The 22727-nt window shown below is 40.4% G+C and overlaps 1 long non-coding RNA gene across 1 annotated transcript; it reads right to left on the bottom strand.

The window, feature by feature from the left end:
• Positions 1-1022: 1022 nt before the first annotated feature.
• Positions 1023-4160, bottom strand: LOC117446447 (uncharacterized). The gene is made up of 4 exons (XR_004552139.2): positions 4035-4160; positions 2114-2221; positions 1926-1991; positions 1023-1753 (listed from the first exon to the last, which is right to left on the bottom strand). It is a non-coding gene; the product is annotated as an uncharacterized lncRNA (long non-coding RNA).
• Between the last annotated feature and the right edge of the window lie 18567 nt (positions 4161-22727).

Raw genomic sequence — 22727 nt, 5'->3', positions numbered from 1 at the left:
GAGAAAAAGCCAAAAGCAATTGAAGATCTTTAATCATGAACTCACGTATCGCAGTATACTACACTAATATAGATACAAGTGTTATAATCCTCAGAGAGTTAGAGCCTCCCTTTCTCAGGCGCATGGAGCTCAATGGAGAGCTGGCAGTAATGGGTGTCTTGTCTCCTGGATTGATATTCTCAGGCTGAGACTCGCTGAGAGCCAAACTACACTGAACAAAAATATAAACGCAACACTTTTGTTTTTGCTCCCATTGTTCATGAGATGAACTCAAAGATCTAAAACATTTTCTATCTACACAAAATAACCATTTCTCTCAAATATTGTTCACAAATCTGAAAGAATCTGTGACAGTGAGCACTTCTCCTTTGCCGAGATAATCCATCCCACCTCATCATCAAGATGCTGATTAGACAGCATGATTATTGCACAGGTGTGCCTTAGGCTGGCCACAATAAAAGGCCACTCTGAAACGTGCAGTTTTGCTTTATTGGGGGGGTCTGGGGGGGTCCGAAAACCAGGCAGTAGCTGGTGGTAGGGGTAGGGTTAGGGGTAGGGTAATATTGTGAATCGAGTGTCCTGTGTTCGTCGTCCATAACATACGCCTGCCCATACCATAACCCCACCACCACCATGGGCCACTCGATTCACAACATTACCCTAACCCTAACCCTAACCCTAACCCTACCCCTACCCCTCACACCAGATACTGCCTGGTTTTCGGACCCCCCCAATAAAGCAAAACTGCACGTTTCAGAGTGGCCTTTTATTGTGGCCAGCCTAAGGCACACCTGTGCAATAATCATGCTTTCTAATCAGCATCTTGATATGCCACACCTGTGAGGTGGGATGGATTATCTCGGCAAAGGAGAAGTGCTCACTATCACAGATTTTTTCAGATTTGTGAACAATATTTGAGATAAATGGTTATTTTGTGTAGATAGACATTTTTTTAGATCTTTGAGTTCATCTCATGAAAAATGGGAGCAAAAACAAAAGTGTTGCGTTTATATTTTTGTTCAGTGTCATTGAAACCACTGAGGTCCGGGGATGTGATTTTGGGGTGCATTAGAGGACGAGGGTAAAGGAGACTGTAGAGGATACTGTAGTTTGTACTTGGACTTTCAAGATGGAAGAACACAAACTTTTCGGAATACTGTGGTTCGGAATATTGGGGATCTATAGTTGTTACTGTCAATCTTTCTTAAATGTGACCCTCAATGATAGAAAATAACATGTTTGTTGGGGAATAATTTGCTTAGGTATTCAACCTTCGACCCTGTTAATTGTTTTCTCTCTTTACTGTCTCTTTCCCATGGCATAGGTCTACGGCCTTGGGTATTGCTGCTATTTCTCTTAAGGAGGGGAAACTGGGCCAATTGTTGTTGCCAGTCTATGACCGAGCACAAGCCGCCATGAGGTTTATTGTTCAGGGACATTCTTTCCTATGGACGAGAGCTCTAGTTAGATTCAGGGTCCATATTTGTTTAGTCTCGCTGATGAAGAATGTTAATTATTACACTCTGAACTAGTTAAAACCTCGAGCTACAGAACAGTTCTTCAGAATTGATTGTGGCATCTCAACCGTGTGGTCAGAACGTGGCCCGTGACATGTCGTGTGAATTCTCCGGCCGAAGCTCAAAATAAACCGTCAGTGTTTGACATCAAAGCTCCAGCTCTCCATCGTGTCTCTCTTTGAGTCCTGACTCCAATTGCTTCAGAAGTTTCCCCCACATTGTAGTTTGTTTCCCTGCTGTGGGATGAATAAAGGATTTCTGTTTTCGAAAAGGTTGGTCTCATGGACATGGGTTATGACAAATAATATGCCATTGCTGCAAACAAGTGCAGAAGAAAGTTTGAAAGCTAAAACCAAAAGCGAGGGCACTAAAATTGTTGCAACAAAAGTACAATCACATACATCTTACCTGCATTAGCAATTATGTTTTGAGTCATCTTCTTTGGTGCCAAAGCAATGTCCATTTATAATTTCCCTGCAACAGAATTGACAATTTGGTTTGGTTGTATGGCTTTATATATTTTAGAAATCCAAGCAGTATGATGTCTACCTGAGGATTTAGATGATAAAGAAAGGAATGCTTAACAGCGTAGCTACCTGGAGATCTAGAAGTCACTACAGCTGTGACCTGTCAATCAAGATAGAGACGTTGAATGCTTCTCCCTCCTGATATCGAACCTTTAATCCAGATACGGTAACTTCTGGCTGCCCACAAAAAACAAGATGGTGACAAACGTCAAATTGGAGACTTTTGAGATGTTGTATTCCCGCAACAAATTGGCAGTGTCTGGGTGGCCAAATGTCCAATTCATACATACATGCAGAGGCATTGTTAGAAGAAAAATCAATTTGAATGAGATCATACTTTTTTGTTAAAATAGTTCGGTCACATGTGACTGGAAGTTCAGACAAAATAACAGAACACAAGAACCTGAATCACTATTTCAGGGAACATGTCATGTAAATAATATCCCTCGCCTTTGCAGAGACAACAAGTCAATAGTTCTCTGAGCTTTGACATTTCTATGGCTCTGGCTTGAGTTAATGCTCAGCTAAGATTATGATGTGGAGCCTTTTTTAATCCTCTTGTGAAACTGTATTGTGTGCAGACATTGTTTTGCTCTCCAGGAGGTGACTCTTGATTTTTGCAGTGCATGACCCTATCATTATAAATCCCAAGCTATTTACATTCTGAAATTGAAATGTCTCAGCTTTCAAAACAGGTGCTGTGTTGCCCTCTATGACTTCTTGTAAACCCACTTTGCGTACAGACCACTGTTTTCAATATATGTAGTTCTTTCAAACCCATTTGGCCCCAAAAGATGTGAGATCTGACATTTTAGTGACTCAAATACAAGACACTTTTGAAACCTGTGGGGAGACTTTTCTTTTTGGTGGCCACTGTATAACTGAATATTATAACACTGATATGTATTCATCGTTTTACTGTTGTGTGAACAGCTCTGCAATGAAAACTTTTGATGAGCTTTGACAGCGGGACATAACTTGGCAAACAAGCCTTCCAGCATTAATCTAAATTAATCTGAGGGTTTTCATGAATTGGAAATGATGAAGAAGTAACGGAGACAATTGCTCCCCTGCGAGGTTTGCTCCACGATTCAGCACCACAGTAATGAAAACAGATAATATTGTACTCCATCAATTAATTTCATTACCTCATTTCCCACAGAGATCGCTATCAGAGTTTAAGCTTCTCCTCATGGATCAGGGGAAGTTTGTTAACCAAGATTTTCTGGCCACACAGCATAATACATACATTTCAAGAGGATGGGGTGCACTTTAAAGATTGTACTCATCACGTCCAGTTGTATTGCCAACACTTTCCAATGTAGTAGCCTATCGAGTGTTTTTTTAAATATAACTGTATACAATAAGTGGCTGTCCACAGAGGCGCGGGAAGGTATTTTGAGTGGGGGTGCTGAGGTGCTGGACTCCAGTGAACACTATTACGGGCACTATAGAGCACGCACAAAAGCACTCCCCACACGCAAACACACAGTACACCCGCGACTGTTACAATGAAGGCTCGATAATCAGCTCACGGCATATAGGCAGGGGTAAAGTACTATTTTTTTTACGAGTGGGGAGCAGACCTCACTTCCTCTAGGGGTTCCGGGGCATGCTCCCCCGGGAAGATTTGTTTTAAATATTGAAGTTGAAAGCATTAATCTGGTGCACTTTGAGAGCAACATTAAGAGATCTATGGATACATCTCTCAACACCCAGAAGAAACAGAACTGTAAGCAGATGTTCTTTTTCTTTATGGATATTTTACAAATCACTCCCCTTTCAAACTGTATTCTTGTTTTACTGCCATATAGTATTTCATAACTGTTTTTCCTTTATTCTCTTATTTTTTTTATAACGATAATGATCATATGAAGGTGTGCCGCGGAAATAATCTTTTGAATAATTTGTGACCAAACCGTTTGAGACCCACTGAGATAACTTAGACTAAAGTGAACTATCTAAACACTCAGAGAGTCCTTTAGCTCACCTGAGCCTCTCAGTCTGAGAGGAGAGCTCTCCTCCAGCTTGTTGTGGAACCAACAGCTCCGTATGTCCGTTAGTGCAGCTAGCTAACCAGATGCTAACAACACGGTCCCTGCTGCTGGCACCAGTCCCTCTCTCTCTCCCTCTCTCTCCCTCTCTCCCTCTCTCCCTCTCTCTCTCACACACACACACACACACACACACACACACACACACACACACACCACACACACACACACACACACACACACACACACACACACACACACACACACACACACACACACACACACACACACACACACACACTAAATGCGCTATTTACACACACACACACACACACACACACACACACACACACACACACACACACACACACACACACACACACACACACACACACACACACACACACACCACACACACACACACACACACACACACACACACACACACACACACACACACACACAGAGCCGAGCTTGAATGACACAAGCACACTTTTATTTCCATGCAACTCTCTGATTGGTCTGGTGTCTTGCCTCTGTTGCATTCACTGAACACGGGAAATTACAGTCCTGTCGTCCTCTCTAGTGTCTTGATGAGGTTCACGTAAAGCACGGTTAATGTATTATATTATTGAGGTAGAATTGTCCGGGGCTACAGAAACAACATTCGGGGCAGGCCAAAATATTATTTTACCAACAATGTGGAATTTATTGGCTACATATTACACAGATTATGCACAGCGGGAGCAGCAATAACCGTCAAATACTAATTCAGACAGGGGAGCTCCGCACCCCCTAGCGGCAGGCAGGTGCGGAGCTAGGGGGTGCGGAGCTCCCTCAGCACCCCCCTTCCCGCACCCATAGCTGTCCACCCTTGCTCTGCATTCAGTCTCTGCAAGCCAGCCAGTGTTATGTAAATGGTAAATGGCCTGTACTTACAGTATATAGCGCTTTATCCAGTCTTTAAGACCCCTCAAAGCGCTTTACATTCTACATGTCGTTCAGCCAATCACACCCATTCATACCTTACACTAGGACCTAACATTCACACACTGTTGGTCATGCCATCGGGAGCAACTCAGGGTTAAGTATCTTGCCCAAGGATACATCGACATGTTGGGCTGGGATCGAACCCACAACCTTTTGGTTGAAAGACGACCGCACACCTCACAGCCACAGTCACCCTGTGTGCCCTTATGTTTTTCACTATGTACATAAAGAAACAAATTAACACATTTGATTTATATAGCACACTTTAAAAACAACGTCATTTCAAGGTGCTTCACAAAGCTATAAGGATAAAATAAAACAAATAAAATAAAACGATATCTAAAGGAGCATATTGAATGAAATATGGTAATATAACAAATACAAATAAAAGGTTAAGCGCATAAAAGGTTTAAAATAAAATAAAGGACAGTCAGTAAAATGCGGTGCGGAACTGGTGGGTCTTAAGGCATTTCCTAAAAACTGAGAGTGATGCAGAGAGTGATATTGATTAGTCTATGAAATAAATTAACCTGATTCAAACTTTATTTATAACTTCAATAAACATTTTCCTAAAGAGTTTATGTTACCACATGCTAGTTTAAAGTCTATATAATAATATGAATACATTTGATTTATATAGTGCCTCTCATGAAACCCAAGGACGCTTTACAATATAACAAGTAAGCAGATCTAGATCCCTCCGCTTCGCATCGGGCTCCTGATCAGCCTGTCGGTGTTCTTTTCCCCACAATGACCAAGTCGCTGCACATTATCCCGCTTATTACACTTCCACATTCTCAACAAAGTAACGATATGACTCCCAATATTAATTGAAATGCTTTTATAGATTTAGAAAATGTTTTTATTGATTTAAAAAATATTACGCTATTATTTATTTAAATTGACCTGCATCCGCTAAGAAAGATTGTCCGTTGTTACTGTTTGAACTACGTAGCAATGGCAGGAACTGCTTCGATAGCGTTTTTGAGGAGCTTTTTGATTACAGATTTGAAAACATCGCTGCTTGCTTTAAAAGTAGCACATTGATCTGAATTGACCAATCAGAATAGAGTATTCAACTAAACCATGTAATAATGAACAATAAAGCAGGATTTGACTAAGGGCATAAACTGAAACCTATCAATCAGGATAAAGATATTGGCAAAATGCCAAACTCGATGCTTCAGAAAGATAATTCACAAACCATTGGAGGACTTCATGGTGGCTTCTTGAAAGTGTATGGGTCATACGAGGGGTTGACTTTAATTTGGGCCAATCTCTTTCCAAGTCCCCAAATTGTTTGCTTGTTCTAACACTTGAATAACTATTTTCAAAATATATACCTTGCTTTGAGATTCCAAAAAATGGTTGCAAAAAAATACAGTACAAAATGGTATCTTATTTGCTTTATTGACGAGAGGACACAATGCATACCTCCAAACATGAAGTTATAAAGTAATTTAAAGACATTCCTGTTTGGGCATCCTATGTTTTTATTAAAAAAAATATTATTGTGTTTTTAGCACTTCTTAACACGTGGCTTGTGTGGTCATTTACTATTTTATGATTCCTATGTTGTTTTAATGTTTTGTCAAGTACTTTGTGACTTTGTCTGTGAAAAGCGCTTCATAAATACATTTTACTTACTTATCGCTAGCAGCTAGTTAGCTTAGCTTAGCATTAGGACTGGTAACAGCTGACCTGGCTTCATACAAAGGTATCAAAGTCTGCCTTCCAGCACAAGCTAAGTAATTTGAACATAACCTTGTATGGAGTATCTGTAGGCACGAAGCTCCATCATGTTCGTGTGTGTGTGTGTGTGTGTGTGTGTGTGTGTGTGTGTGTGTGTGTGTGTGTGTGTGTGTGTTGGTGGATGAAGAGAGGAGGTTAAGAAGAAGGACTCCTATCAATTGATGTTCACCGACCCTTAAATCCATTGGTCTTTGTTGTTTTAAGAAGCTTTGAAGGCCTCCTTATCCTTACAAATTAAATGTAGACGTGAGCATTTTGCACACGTTGCAAGCTGTTGATTTTCCTTTTGACAATCTCTCTCTTTCCCTTAACAAGTTAATAGACGAGCGGCCATTTGATCCACGCACAGCTGCAGAAACATGAAATGCACATCAAACAGCCATTATTACAGACTCCACAACATCACACATAATCTATACGGTCGCTTAAAGCTGGTTTGTGTACAGATCCTTCCTGAAAGCTCTCACTGAGACTGACATTTAAAAGCTCCTGATAACTGACAGCACACTTCTCTCTTCATCAGGCGTCTTCCAAGGAGCTGCTTACAGAACCTCTAAAGAGATTCAACTGTGGAAGCAACAAAATGGCATGAATTTTTTATGTAGTTATGATTTATTCTTATTCTTTATTAGGATCCCCATTAGCACTAGCATGAGCATTGGCTATTCTTCCTGGGGTCCTCACACACACAAAACATACATACAACTAAACTAAAACAAAACAAAACACCTCATGATTTCATGCAATATACAGTGCTATTTGAAATGAAAACTAAAATGGTCATCCAATGTTAGCCATCATAAGGCCAAACTAAACAATGTACATAATTGTATACAACAATACATACAGGCACAGTTCAATTTTACTTTATAATACTAAGATAATTTTTTAGCAACCTTTTGAAATGTAATTTTCCTGAATGATATGGACCGGTAAAGAATTCCAGCTGACCATGCATTAATGTTTTCTGTCCCATATTTGATTTAGATTTGGGTTATACGAACCTTCCTTTATTGCATGTCGTGTTCTCCTTGTCCTGCGGCATTTCCTATTGAAGTTTCTTGCTGTGAGCCTCCCATCCCTAGACTCACTCTGTGGATGTCAGAGGGTATAATAAGACAACCATGTCTTATAGTGATGCTCCGTCAAAGTCTTGTCAAAAAAAGCAGTTGCTGTGTACACGCCACCTTTACTAAAATTAGTCATTTGCTCTATGACCTACTGGAGGAAAGACGATACAAATCATTCTCTCTTGTCTGAAATACCACCGCTGTCTCTCACATTATTCAGGTGACTGACAGCTACAATTGCTCAGCCTGCAAGACGTGGTGCAGGGCTGACAGAAGCCTGAGTAGCTGTGATAATACTGTATGGTTTGATATAGTGGTGGTACGACATCAACAATTTATGATTGAGCCTATTTTTGTTCATCAAATGCTGTGTTGTTGGTTTTCTTTGTCAGACAGTGAGCTGTATTTCCGTTTCTTCAGAGCACCACAAATGTGTTAGATTAGACAGTTTCCTTCTTTTATTGTTTGAGTTCTTTAATATTAAAAGTGGGTTAATTGTATCATAGAAAGTCAGACTGAGCAGAACATAAGAATACAAACTGAACTAATGAGAGGATAAAGTGCAGTAGGTCAGGTGCAGCGCTAATACTAATAAAGCCAAAACAGACCATCTAAACAGGCGGGAAAACCCACAGAGACAGGAAGAAAAACCAGACTTGGCACATAATGACAATATCTCAAAATAAAACAGAAAAAAAGATAACTACATTTGTTAGTCCTGAAAGATATTGCCATATTTTGAACAACCAAACCATGTTGAAATCGGCAGGAAAGGTACTGACATACAGTGATAGCGAGTTTTAATGGAGAAATGTTACGATGCATGTACGTTTATTTAAGTAAAAAGCAATATTGGGATAAGGTTAGTTATCGTTTTCTTGATGGGTTCAAATGATCTTGTTCAATGTAGATTTTGGCAAGAAATGTAAAGGAAATATTTTCAAAGTCAACTAGCCTCCAAGAGAACAACTGCGCTGCCTTTTTAAATGTATATCTTTGCATGCAAGTGATGGACATAAATGGCGTAAGGTAATGTCTTGTACTGACAAGGTTTGGTACGAATAACATACTGTGAATGCTCTAATACAGTGATTCTCAAACTCTTTTCAACAATGTACCCCCTTTTGAAAAAATCATTCAGCCAAAATGCCTATATAAAGAGGTACAGTACAGTGCTGCACCAACGGTGTCTGATTTATTAAAACAACAACCTTGTAACTGAGAAACACTTAAATGCTACCTTTCAAATGTTTAGAATCCATCACTAAATTCATGGCAAACCAATTTTAACATCATAACACTAAGACGACATTAGTTGCATTGAACTGATCTTTTTAATAAGTTGTACTTACAATTTAGTGAGAAACATGGGCTTGTGCTTCACTGAAGACCTTTGTTATTCTGACAGGGATGCAAACTGCAGTTATTACACTTAGTGTTTTGAAATATGTGTAACTCTGTTAATATAAAACCCACACTACTCAAACTTCCTTACTTTTCCTAAAATTGGTATTTTTTTTTTTTATTAACATAGAAATAAATCTCACGTACCCCCTGCAGTACTCCAACGTACCCCTAGGGGTCCGCGTACCCCCATTTGAGAACCACTGCTATAATAGTTATGTTTGTAAAATAGCAAAAAAGTGGGTCCCTCCCATTGTGGTTCGATAGCAGCAGCTATACACAACTTGTTACAAAGGGACAGCGGCATTGATTAACAAATAAGTGCACCTGCTCCATCTGACATGTACTGTATGTGACAGACGAATGAAAACAGCAGTGGAGATGTCTCCTTTGAAGACTGTAATGTATGCTTTACAATCGTATAGTACAGCATAACATGACAGCATTTCTTGATTTAGATTCTGGCCACTCTCTGAATGTAAATCTGGAATTATGCCCGACACACATTCTTTACGTATATTCCCCAAAGCAACAGTGTTTTATGAACTTGCTGTCTGTACAGTGGGTGTGTTAACATTGTTATTTAACTGTGATAGAGAGCTTGTGATAAGGATACTAAGAAACCTCTGAATGCATAAAGATATCACCACATCTCTGCTGTATCAGAAACGAGAAAGAAAACTGTCAAAATGAACTTCATTTGTCTAGAGGAGGTTGGTGTTTATGCAGTTTATGCAAGCAGGGTTCATATGTCACGTATCTGCAGGCCAGAGGGCAGATTATGAGGATAATGTTGCTGTCTCTTACAGCTCCATGTACAAACTAACTGACATGGTTTCTCGTGGGTGGTTTTTTCCTTCAAGCAGCATTTCCCTTGAGTAGAACAAGATGAATAAATGTAACAACATACTTATTAAGATTGACACCTCAGCCAAATAATATAGAGGCTCTCTGAAATATAACATTAGCAACTAACACTGACTGTATTATTATTCACAGACTAAAGTAGTGGCTTCGGTCCAGGGGTGGTTCTAGGGGGGGGGGCCAGGGGGGGCCAGTGCCCCCTAACACTGACCTCTGACCCCCATGTGGTCCCCCATGTGGTCCCCCTAACAATGACATTTTTTTTTAAATGTATATTTTCTGGTACTCGATTTGCCAAAAACCGCAGGATTTTGTTGCTGTAATGTGAGATTGTGCAGACACCCTTATGGAAAGTAGAGATGTTCATTGCCTTTATTTTTATATAAATATGGTGTTAGTGCAAACATTGCACTATAACTTAAGCTGAAGCTAACAGTAATAACTATAAGATCAATCTGAAATAAATAAGTGTACTGAAACAAATACCAATAACTGTATTGCATTGTTTTCTTATGCGCAATTACTTCATACTGTCTAGTTCTCTTTTTCGTCCTGCATTTATTGCCCCCCTCAGAAAATAACTGCCCCCCCAGTTCCCCCCCCCAGTCAAATTGGTCTAGAATCGCCACTGCTTCCGTCACTTCATGCGATTTTGTACTTAAAATGTCATAACTCTCAGAAACATATGGGGCTTATCTGGATCACTCCATTCAATGGGCAATATATTCCTGACCAGCAAATATATGATTTGTCCTGGAAGCAATCCATTTGAGATAAAAAGGCCTGATGCAACACATTGGATTTTTTTGGAGGCCTGGAATTTGAAAGCATGAATTATTCATTTGCGCCCCTCTAATGAATGTGAAAAGAGTTTCCCTATCATTCATAATCTGTGCAGCTGCTGTAATGTGACTCTCTAGCTGTGGGCACTTAGTGGGGTTTCCAACCGGCCACGTGATACATGAGCACGGAGAGAAAGGGTGGAAATGAAATGTTCAGAGCATGCAGAGATAGAGAAAACCTAGAACTTATCTCGTACTATTCCAGGATCCTTTTACAAATATAACATCGAAGGCAATAAAAAAGATCCAGTTATTGAGACGTTCTGCTCAATCTTCAAAAATGAGATTGAGCTCAGATACAGGAAATATATATGATTGTATGAAGGGAATGCAGAGCTGTAGAATAATAACTTGCTGGACACGAGGAAGGACATAGATGAATGATGACATGAGTAATGCATCTTGATAAATGTTCTGAAGTTGTGCTTAATCAATTTATATCGCCTTAAAGCATAGTAAAGCTCGCCTTCAGACACAAATATATGATATAATTTCGCTGAGACATTGAAAAAGTAATGTGCATTTTCATTGATTTATCACTTTTTATAAGGGTATCTTTGTTCTTTTTTGTCTGGACCGCCATGTTGTACTCTCGGCCTTCTACTTGTTCAGAGCAAGCTCCTGTTTTGAATAATAAAAGGCATAACTTCCTCAGACGGTCTTTTTCCTGCCAGTTCAAGGAGTCTTTTTGTTGTATCTCGTCAAATGTGTTTATGTTCATGCATTTTGTCTGTCATTTCCTGTTTTATTTTGTATTTACCTCTTGTCTTTCATTTCAGGCCCTGTTTTCTTCCTTCCTTTGTGTGTTTTTCCCGCCATCGTCAGTGTCTGCCCCGCCCCTGATTGTTTACACCTGTTCCCACTCACCTCATGTTTAAATAGTCCTGTCTCTCCCCTGTCCTGTGTCAGTTCATCTTGTTTGTTTCCCCGAATGGTCGTGCCAGGCCTCTACTCAGAAAGGATTGCTTTCTCTCATGGCAGCTGTTATGTTATTTTGTTGATTTGTGTAGGCTTATGTTTTTTCTTAAGTTCCCCTTTTGTTATGCCTAGTTTTTTCCTCCTTGTGAGCGCTTTTTGTTTATTCCAGCACCTACTCTGTTAAGGGGGCGTGTGGTGCAGTGGGTTGAGCGTTGGTGTTCGGATCAGTGGGTCACAGGCAGAGATGGGGTCGTTACTAAAATGTTTTAATATATTACATATTACTTTAAAAAAAAAAAAGTAATATATTACACTACTTCGTTACTCTCTACATAAAGTAACTCGTTACTTTACTCGTTACTTTACTCGCCGAGCACGTACGATCTGCGCATGCGTGAGTGGCAATAACTCTCCTTACCAGCAGGCGCCGGTAGTGTGTATTCGTCTTTCAAAACAGGCAACAACCGGAAGACAGAGAAGAAGAACATACTACGTGATATAAACAAACAACAAATAGCGTGTGCGTTAGCTTCACCTTAGCATGTGTTCTTTGCAGGTGTTTGTTGAGGTTTGATGTGGTGTTTACAGCAGTGGATAACAGCTTCTGGCCTGGACACAGTTTGCACCTCACCGTCACATTCCTGTCTATTCTTCGGACGAACTCAAAGTAATGGGCATACCTCCAACCCTCGAAAGTTATTGCTGACTCAGCCATGTTTTTGCAGCACTGCACATGGAGATGTGGACGCGCAGATTACGTACATATAAACCTGCGGCGGAAACCCCTCTTGTCTGTCAGTGTGATTATGACTGATTTTAGTAAGTAACGAAGTAATGCGTGTCGGGGCAATGTTAGTAACTGTAGTGTGATTACTAAATTATAAAAGTAGCGCGTTGCACTACTCAGTTACCGACATAAGTAATATTATTACCCAACTCTGGTCACAGGTTCAAACCCCACTGCATGTCGTTGTGTCCCTGGGACACTTCACCCCAAATTGCTCCTGTGGGGATTGTCCACAGTATTGAGTATGTAAGTCACTTTGGATAAAAGCGTCTAACAAGTGACATGTAATGTTAAGAGGGATTCCTCTGGGTCGTGCATCAGTTTGTGTCGAGGTCCTGACACTTTTGTTGGACTCAACTTTATGTTACATCTCTGATGTTGTGTTCAAGGGCAGTGAGATAATGATTATTTTTGTGACTCAGATTGATTGAAAGACTTTTATGTTATTACATTTTCACTTTCAATTGATGTGTTCATTCATGTGGAATAGTGAAATCGGCAAAATCTGGGGATTCAAAATGTTAAATTCAAGTAATACTGTACATTGGGCTATATTTTTATGAATGGTAGTTTGATATAGACTCCTAACTAACAGTATATAGCTTCCTCAAACAAGCAGCTATATTCAGAGGTTTACCTTTAATGATCATCTTAGTGGTATTGTTTATTTTCCATAGGATAATTAAGGCATATGTTGCCACCGTTATCCAGAAAGTTCCGTTTCATGTGTTTTCGTCTTGTCATCTCATCTCTCTGTAGTCCCTGTGACAGCCACAAAGACTAACCAGACCATAAAAAAGGTAATTAATGTTATCGATCACTTTTTAATTATCAGCATGGAAACTCTTGAAAGTGAAATGTATCTGCCCATATCTATTGACTATTTCAACCCTCATAATCACAAATTAAAACTTGCTTAATTTGTCTAGCAAATACATTTATATGGGAAGAAAAAAGTAATAGCAACAACATCAAGCAAAGTAATAAACTCAACAATACTACCAATAGAGCCAATGGCAGGCACCAGAATTGGACATTATTGGCCTATACTAGGGTAGAGTATTTGTGTTTTAAGAGTTAAGACCCTTTTAACTGAGATGTCTAAACTTCAGCAAAAAACCCTACAGGTTCAAAATGTTTGCACTTGAGGTGTTCCAGCGCTGCCATAATTTCCTGTCCAACTGTTTCCAACGTTAACATCCATAGTAACTTCGTCAATTGTCATGTGTCCAAAACATATGTTTTATTAAAACAAATAATGACTTTTATTTGTGGATAGGTCTATCTTTAAAACAGAAATACCCTAAAGGGGACTAAAATGCAGTGATGCTCCTCACAGCAAAGACCAACAACTGTTTAAAATGTTTCTTTCCAAGTTGTTTTGACTAACTTGTTAGCAAGAATTGTAATGAGCGGTCAAAAGGCCTACCTGCTTGCGGGTTGAGGATGGTGGACTGAAGCTAGACTAAAAAGTATAGACTAAAATGTTTTTAACGACTAAAAGAGGTTGTAAAAAATTCCAGCGGCCTAAAGAGTTGGGTGGTGATTCTTGATGGTTTTGTCACTGTGACTATGTACTTTATATATTGTCATGTGATTAATTTTGTTTCTACTTTACTTGTTTGTAAAGTGCTTTGAGCACCAGAAAAAGCACTATATTATTACCATGTTATTAGTAATAGTGACATGTTATATGTTACTATGTTATTTAAATAACTGTTTCGATGTGTTCCAGTCAGGCTTTCGTCCAAACCACAGCACTGAGACTGCTCTTGTAAAGGTCTTGACATCCACTTAAACACAGACAGTGGCAGAACTTCAGTGTTAGTATTATTAGATCTCAGTGCTGCATTTGACACTGTTGACCACAGCATATTACTCGACCGACTGGAAAACTGGGTGGGACTTTCGGAAACAGTTCTAAAATGGTTTGAATCCTACTTAAAGGATAGAAACAACTTTGTTTCTATAGGTAAATACAAATCTGAGTTGAAAAATATGACATGTGGGGTTCCCCAAGGCTCCATCTTGGGGCCTCTTCTCTTTAACATCTACATGCTACCACTGGATCAGATAATGAAGAACAACAAAATAAGTTACCATAGCTATGCAGATGACACACACATTTATGTAACAATTTCACCAGGAGACTATGCTCCAATTCAAACACTGAGTAAGTGCATTGAACAAATCAATAACTGGATGTGTCAGAACTTTCTCCAATTAAACAAAGATAAAACTGAGGTAATGGTTTTTGGAGCCAAGGCAGAACGTATACAAGTTAGCGCTGAGCTTCAGTCTGCAATGTACAAACCAACAGATAAAGCCAGAAATCTAGGTGTAGTCATGGACTGTGACCTGAGTTTCAACAGTCACATTAAAACAGTTACTAAATCAGCCTACTATCACCTAAAGAATATATCTAGGATTAAAAGACTAATGTCACAGCAGGATTTGGAAAAACTTGTCCATGCCTTTATCTTCAGTAGACTCGACTACTGCAATGGTGTCTTCACAGGTCTCACTAAAAAATCTATTAGGAAGCTGCAGCTGATTCAGAACGCTGCTGCCCGAGTCCTCACTAACACTAAGAAAGTGGATCACATCACTCCTGTTCTGAAGTCTTTACCCTGGCTTCCTGTGTGTCAAAGAATATATTTCAAAAATATTGCTGCTGGTTTATAAAGCACTGAATGGTTTAGGTCCAAAATACATTACTGACCTCCTGCTAAATTATGAACCATCCAGATCTCTCAGGTCTTCAGGGACTGGTCAGCTTTCTGTCCCCAGAGTAAGAACTAAACATGGTAAAGCAGCGTTCAGTTATTATGCTCCAAATATCTGGAACAAACTCCCAGAAACCTGCAGGTCCGCTGCAACTCTTACTACTTTTAAATCCAGGCTGAAGACTTTTCTTTTTGTCGCTGTTTTTAATTGAACTATTCATATTTTAAACTGCACTGTAACTTTTATCCATGTACTTTTTCTTTTAATGTTTAATTGAACTATTCATATTTTAGACTGCACTGTAACTTTTATCCATGTATTTTTCCTTTTAATGTTTATTTTATTAGCTTTTCTTTTTTAATGCTTAATGTCTTTCATTTTTTGTAAAGCACTTTGAATTGCCTTGCGTTGAAAAGTGCTATATAAATAAACTTGCCTTGCCTTGCCTTGCCTATATCAATGTAATTTATTAATATTTAAATGTTTGGCTTTAAAGACATTAATAGGCAATTTTTTAAGAACTAAAAAACCAACCATGAAAAATGTTGATGCAATCAAGACAACCTAGTTTCCAGATGGGACCGACTGGACAGATGGACAATTTCCATCTGAAACTGAAGAATCATCTATTTCTTCAAAGTCTTGTGATGTTTCCACTCCCTAACAAGTTCCCAAAGGAAGCTGTTTGTATCAAGGCTCTATTTTCTTCATCAAGCACAGCTCTTTCATAATACCAAAGATATACTCATTGGTGTAAACCAGCGCCATATAGACTGAGAGTTACGTCATCTCCGTTCACTCCAATGGACCACTTTTTTACAGCAATGGCGGATCGTGGAGCCTCTCAATCGTTCCCCGGAAGTTAGCGCGAAGGCTAGCAGAGCTGTAGATTTGCAGCATAATAGACCGTTCGTAACTCCTGCCTCCAAACTCTGCTGCGGAAACTCTCCTCTCTACTCTCTCATCCTCTCTGGACTCTCTCTGTCCTCTCACATCTCGGCACACTCGTCAGTCCCCTCCTGCTCCCTGGCTAAATGACGCACTGCGTGCTAATAGAACCGTCCTTAGGGCAGCAGAGCGGAAATGGTGGAAATCCAAACACCGCGACGACCTCCTAACCTATCAGGCTCTCCTCTCCTCTTTCTCTGCTTCGATCTCTCAGGCAAAAAGCACTTTCTTTCAAGATAAGATCCAATCTTCCTATTCCAATCCTAAAAAACTATTTTCCATCTTCTCCACCCTCTTGGACCCCCCCCAAAGCCCCCCCCCCTCCTCACTTCTGTCAAGCGACTTTGTCAACCACTTTGAAAAGAAGGTTGATGATATTCGCTCTTCTTTTTCTGACTCACCTTTACTCACCGATGGGTCACCAGACTCTCCTTCCACCCGCACACTAACCTCCTTTTCCCCTCTCTCGTCAAGTGAGGTTCTTACCCTCATTACCTCTGCGCGCCCTACCACCTGTCCTCTGGACCCTATCCCTTCAAACCTCCTTCAGACTATCGCTCCTGATATTCTACCTTTTCTCACCCATTTCATCAACACTTCTCTAACTTCTGGTCACTTTCCAAACAGTCTCAAGGAGGCAAGATTAAACCCTCTCCTAAAGAAACCCACTCTCAACCCGTAAACTACAGGCCTGTCTCTCTCCTCCCGTTCCTGTCTAAAACACTTGAACGCGCCTACTTTAAACAACTCTCCTGTTATCTCCATCAGAACAACCTTCTGGATCCGCACCAGTCTGGTTTCAAGGCAGGCCACTCCACAGAAACTGCTCTCATTGCTGTCACTGATGAACTGCACACGGCTAAAGCAGCCTCCCTCTCCTCTGTCATCATCCTGTTGGACCTGTCTGCTGCATTCGACACGGTGAACCATCAGATCCTCCTTCGCACTCTCCAAGAACTTGGAGTTTCAGGCTCTGCACTTTCCCTCCTCACCTCATACCTCAAACACTGTACCTACAGGGTAACTTGGAGAGGGTCCGAGTCCGACCCTTGTCAATTAACTACAGGGGTCCCTCAGGGCTCTGTTCTTGGTCCCCTCCTCTTCTCCCTGTACACAAACTCGCTCGGATCTGTCATTAGCCCGCATGGTTTTTCATACCACTGCTACGCTGACGACACCCAATTCATTCTGTCCTTTCCCCGCTCAGAGACCCAGGTCGTCGCACGCATCTCTGCTTGTTTAGCTGACATCTCTCAGTGGATGTCCGCTCATCATCTCAAGCTCAACCTTGACAAAACTGAACTGCTTTTCCTTCCGGGAAAAGATTGTCCCACTCTTGACCTGACTATCAACATCGGCACCTCTGTTGTTTCCCCGACTCAGACTGCAAGGAATCTGGGTGTGATCCTAGATAACAACCTGTCCTTCACTGCAAACATCGCTGCTACAACCCGTTGCTGCAGATACACGCTTTACAACATCAGGAAGATACGTCCCCAGCTGACACAGAAAGCGACGCAGCTTCTGGTCCAGGCTTTCGTCACCTCACGCCTAGACTACGGCAACTCCCTCCTGGCTGGTCTACCTGCATGTGCCATCCAACCTCTACAGCTCATCCAGAATGCAGCGGCTCGTCTGGTCTTCAACCTTCCTAAATGTTGCCACACCACGCCGCTCCTCCGCTCCCTTCATTGGCTTCCGGTAACTGCTAGAATTCACTTCAAGACACTGGTACTTGCGTACCATGCTGCAAATGGATCTGGCCCTTCCTACATCCAGGACATGGTTAAACTGTACACCCTAGCACGTGCTCTACGCTCTGCATCAACCAAACGACTCGCTGCACCCTCGCTGCGAGGGGGACCCAAGTTCCCATCAGCAAAAACACGTGGGTTTGCTATCCTGGCTCCAAAATGGTGGAATGAGCTCCCCATTGACATCAGGACAGCAGAAAGCTCACACACCTTCCGGCGCAGACTGAAAACTCATCTCTTTCGACTCCACCTCGAACGATAGAATTACTAACAAAGAACTGCTAACAGAGCACTTATATACTAATAAAGGACTGGCTATCTATAGCCAGTTGAGTAGCACTTGAAATACTTGGCTCTATGAAACCTGATGTACTTATATGATTCTGTTTTCTTCAAGGTTGTGTCTTCCTGGTCGAATGTACTTATTGTAAGTCGCTTTGGATAAAAGCGTCAGCTAAATGCAATGTAATGTAAAAATGTAATGTGACGGACTTTTAAAGGTAAAAAGAAGTTTAAACACTTATATTTTGCGGATATTATCAGTACATCTGATTCAAATTAACATGTGTATTAAAGGATGTCAGTGGATTATCCCTAAATTAGTAGATTTAGGGAACGTTTACAGATAACAGATTAAGCTAGGATACCGAAGCAACACACGTTGAACAGCCTTTTAATTGTAAATTCCGTTCTTTTAATGTCATTTCGTCCAACGTTGTTGAATTAGAGAAGAGGGGCTGCTAAACGGGATTGTATGCGGGGGTGGAGGGAGTTAAATATTAGATATAACTTTGGTGTGTGTAAGAGTGAGTGTTTTTAGCAGAGCCATATTGTGTCCTTGTGATTATGTTGATTATTACCTGTCTGTATAATGTTGCAGCTCAGCTGATTTTGGATTGATGGCAAAGGGAGAGGGACTTAAGTGAGAGTGAAAACACAAGGTAAGTTTAATACTACTGTTTTATATAAGTAAACACCTTATCTCCCCAAGGCAATTTCCCATCCAATAGGTGTATAGGTGTGTATAACGCTTTCTCCTGTCTGTTACTCCCTCTTTCAGCACAAGAACCAGAGGGGGATTCAATGGAGCCTGAATACCTGCACTGAGACCCTCACCCTGCACCCTGAGTCTCAACTCTCCGTGTTTTTCAAGCCTTTCCCTGTTTTTTTGTATTAAACAAAACATTAAGCTTTCCCAATGGTGTGGTTTTCGTTTTGTGAAAAAGTGCAAATGCAGTGTTTTATAATTACATCACATATTTGTTTGCTGTTGGTCGTGAAATTGCTCCTGCTGACTTGAGCCAGCCATTTTTTCCTCCGCTCTGTGTCAGTGGGGAAACCGTACATTCGTACTCCTTTCTCGGAGCGATTTGAGCATCCCCAGGCAGCACAGCAAACCATGGTGTCGACTAGGAGGCAGCACAGCAAACCAGGACAACACGGAGGAAAAGGCACTGACAAACTGCATGATATCCTATTCATTGTTTATTGAATTCCATGTATTTGCAATGGATGTTCCTAAAACAACACATTTAACATCATCATCATCATCATCATGCTGCTGCTGCTAGTCCTTTGATAGTCACCTGTCAGTCTCCTGTCCTTTCTGAAAGCCATAAAGATGACATTAGTCATTTAGATAACTTGTGTCCTCAATTACCAGGGGATTACTGAAACTACCATGAATTTAAGAAAATGGTAGAAATTAATCTAATCTGAATTTTAAAGGATTACTTTGGATCCCCTCCCTCTAAATATATCAATAAACATTAGAAAGTGATGCTCCTGACTACCATACAAGTTTAAGAAGATAATATTGGTTTGAAAGAATTCAAAGCTATAAATAAACAGCAACAGGCTCTTTAACAAGGCACTGTTAGTAACATGTAAACTAGTTGTTCACACTAATCCTAATATTATCACTTAATATTAGCAAATTCTATTTTATTTTTTAAAACATATTGATGTAAATACATACACATATCGATTTGTTGTATAAATATTGCAAATCAAAACCTTTACTCACTAATAATTACCAAAAATCGTAGTTCTATCTCCTGTTATCATTGCATTCATATTGCCCGCCATGAACTTCCGGGGAACGATCGTCGTCTACATTAACCACGTGACGATAACCGTTTTTTGACTTCCGTTGTCGTTACTCTTGTATGGCGCTGGTGTAAACATGCCATTTTGCTTTTCACAAGGAAAAGACACCCTTTCCTCTGATGTTTACAGTGCAATCTTGTGCATATAGAGTGTTTTTATGGCCAGTGTGAGCAGGGCTCTATCCACCTGCAGAATCAATCAGTCTTTTTGTGATAGCTCGGCTGGAGTCTGTCTTGCTAGAAACCAAATTACACTGAGTAAATGGCCTCTATGGTGCCAGTGCAGACATTCAGGTCATTATGATTAGTTTCTGTGTGTTTCTGGAAGTACGGGTTTGAGATGTCTGACTTTTTTCCAACTTATAAATAGAATATGTTGTGGAAGTGCACTTTCATAATCAGAAAAGTAGCACTAATATTTGTTGCTACAGTACAGTAGATACAGTGTTATGGTTTATAGAAGGAGGTGCAGCTGCACCGCACGGTAGCCTTCAGACGGATGAAGGCAACACCTTGGTTGCTCTGGTTCTTCGAAAGAGACAGCCCTTTTCAATGGGTCACAGCTGCTGACACAATGAAGCCCAATGAAAATATGTTGTGCTGGATAAGAAGCTATGAATCATTATGAAGCCTCCAAATTATTTTCAGAGTGTATAGTAGCCATACTAGCCCATAGAAAGTGTCTGAACTGGGCCCCTTCAGTCGTTTTCTCTGTAAAATATGGTTTAAATATTGGTTGTAAATGTTGTAGTGTAGCCATTGGATGTTGATGGGATATGACTACAAGCCGCTTGTCGGGATTATCAAAATCGCAACTTTGCTGGTCCGCCTCCTGCCAACTTTAGAGAGTAAAGAGCCTGAAGAACAGTGGAGAAGATGGGTATCACATGAACAACAAAGATCATCTATGCGTCCATTCAACTCACCGATTTGTATACGTTCGTTCACCGACCCTGGTATCCTGAGGAACATTATATATGATCCCAAGGGACAAGCCCCTGGTATGTTTGGCAAGAAGTCAATCATCCAAAGAGGTTGAATACGAATAGAGTGGTGTTCATGGGCTGGATGGCCAATTTCCAATAAGATTTCATGAACTGTAATCCTTTGCTTCATCGAGTATTGACTAAATCTTGGATGGCATACCGCCTGATTTACATATGACTTTTCTCTCGTGGACAGAACAGAACACAAGAAGGGGAGAAGCGTGGGCTTCATAGTGAATAAATTGTATGAACTGACAGATTAAATGTTGCTGAAAGAATACAATTGATCGACTGATTGTAACTGTTGGGTCTGACTCTTTGTTAGTTGCTTATAGCATGTAAATATTTAAAATAATGAATATTACAGGATTATAGAGGAAGAATGATAAACTAACTAGACTAATTTATCTCTAAATACTAGGGATGTAACGGTATCCGTATTCGTCCCGTACCGTCGCGGTTCAGACGTCACGGTTCGGACGTCACGGTTCGGACGTCACGGTTCGGACGTCACGGTTCGGCACATGCAGTCACACGGCGAATACGCCTTTTTTTACGAGTGGGAAAAAAGTCTGTCACTCAGGGCAGTATTACACTATATATAATCCAGCGGGCGGTATTGCGCCTAAAAGCCAGCCGCCCGTAATTAACAAATGAAGAACAAGAACAAAACACAACAAAACGAACACAATACATGAAGAAGAACAGTTAGTAGCTATGGCGAGTTCACACAACACGGATCGGATGAGGACGGTGTGTCGGCGTTGTTCGACTAGTGGTAACACGTCAAACATGCTCAATCACATCCGAGTCATTCTCAGTCCGCAGCGAGAGGGTTTTCTCGACGGCAGGTGACATAGTTACCGCCAACAGATCTGCCCTCACTACTGACAACGTAGACAAACTCATCTTTTCGAAGAACAACTTGAAAATAGAGTAAAGCTTGAGTACATTTATTTAGGCATAATGGCCTCACACTCACAAGTTAATTACACATGTTAGACATTGCTCCTAGATTTTATTTTGTTTTATATTTATCATTGTATTTATTTTATATTTTGACATCAGGAGATGTTATACAGTTCTGTATTGCCTTTTATTGATTGTGATTCAAACACTTTCTTATTATTTATTTCAATATTTTCAAGACATTCTTTTTAGTTGTACAGCTTACTTAACCTTTTTGTTTGACATCAGCCATTATAAATAATATGGCCATTGGTGTGTGTGTTACTGTTTGTGGTTTGTTTTTAATTGTGTAATACAGTTAATGATTCCAAATGTTAGAGTTCCTTATTTTCATACCAAAACTTGCACTACTGTTAAAAATAAATAACAGCAAAAACAAATTATGCATTTGGGACTTTTTTTTGCTTTTCCTTGTTGTACCGAACCCGTATCGAACCGTGACCCCCAAACCGAGGTATGAACCGAACCGTGACTTCTGTGAACCGTTACACCCCTACTAAATACTGCTTGAATAATAGTTGTCGCATTTGGTTGAAGCACAAATTGTTGATTTAACTTTGGGCCGCAATT

The sequence above is a fragment of the Pseudochaenichthys georgianus genome, chromosome 5, assembly GCF_902827115.2.
Source record: "Pseudochaenichthys georgianus chromosome 5, fPseGeo1.2, whole genome shotgun sequence".
Lineage (NCBI taxonomy): Eukaryota > Metazoa > Chordata > Actinopteri > Perciformes > Channichthyidae > Pseudochaenichthys > Pseudochaenichthys georgianus.
The sequence above is the reverse complement of the archived record's forward strand: the minus strand, read 5'-3'. Positions and strand labels throughout refer to the sequence as shown.